The sequence below is a fragment of the Arachis ipaensis genome, chromosome B07 (assembly GCF_000816755.2).
Source record: "Arachis ipaensis cultivar K30076 chromosome B07, Araip1.1, whole genome shotgun sequence".
Taxonomy (NCBI): Eukaryota; Viridiplantae; Streptophyta; class Magnoliopsida; order Fabales; family Fabaceae; genus Arachis; species Arachis ipaensis.
In genome coordinates, this window is record NC_029791.2 from 21,910,750 (window position 1) to 21,912,168 (window position 1,419).

The window sequence follows — 1,419 nt, forward strand, 5'->3', positions numbered from 1 at the left end:
TAATTATGGACAGTGAATAATGTTGTACACCTAATTTTGTGTTTGATTTATATATCTATTATCTATCTATTATATATTATAAAAATGGAATTAACCAACTTGAGTTGGTCGAATGGTCAACTCATTCATCTGCTTAATCAAGTGCTAGAAGTTCGAATTCTTTCCCGTGTATGGAGCAATCTATTGGCCAGCAGTAGACCTTTAAATGGAACTCAGATTCGCAACGAATTAGTCTTTGGTCTATCGAGATAGGAGATACCATAGTCGGTGGGTAACTAAAAATAATATTAAAATGAAATTTCTTCACTTAATAGAATAGCTGGCAAATTTTTTAAGGTGTTTTTTTATTTATTTATGCATTAATTAATTTTTCATTTATTTGATTTGATTGAGATGAATAACAAATTATTTAATATTTTGTTTAATTACATTAACTATAACTAATCAATTACATTAATTATTTGATTTAACTAGAATAAACTGAATGATTTTGTTTTAATTTATATTAATTTTTTGTTTTAAGTATTTTGATTTGATTGAGATAAATATCAAATTAGTTAATATTTTTTTTAACACAATAACTATAACTAATTAATTATATTAATTATTTGATTTAACTGGAATAAATAAATTGATTTTGTTAATTTACATTAACTTTTTCATCTTATGTATTTTGATTAATAAGTTTTAAAAGTATTATAATTTTCATATGGTATATTTATAAGATATTTTTATTTATTTAACTTATTTTATTGAGCCAAATAATTATAATTAATTTATTATATCAATTGTAATTTTTTTTACAGAAAATGATACTAAATTAAACATAAGTTAATTCCAATTTAAAAAGTTATGTTAATTAGTACAAGTATTATTATATTTAATTTAATTTATTTGCACATTAATATAATTGATTGAAAATAAATGATAAATAAAACTAGAAAATGATTAAGAAAGTAGAAGGTTCGTAACTACTTTAAAATAGATAATGGAATAAGTTTTAGGATATTATTCTATTTGAATTGTTAATAATTATAAGAATAGAAGATCATTAATCATATTAAAATAGACATTGAAATAAGTTTTATGGAACTGAATTTATTTAAATCGTTAATATAGTCTTATAAATAATAATTTTGTACAAAAAATTGTTAATAAAATTTTACAATCTTCATATTTATAGCTATTTGATTAATGTATTTTATTCTATTCTACTTTGCACAAAAAAATTGAGACTTATCTTTTTTAATTAATTATTTAAAAAGATAGTGAAATGAGTTATATGCCATATGGTAGTTTAACTATGTAATATTTTTTATTTTTTATTTTTTACTCAAGTGATAAAAAAAAATAATTGTTGTTGCACTCATATAAACTGTTGTGATATAGTATTAGAAAAAATTATTAGGTGCAGTGCAG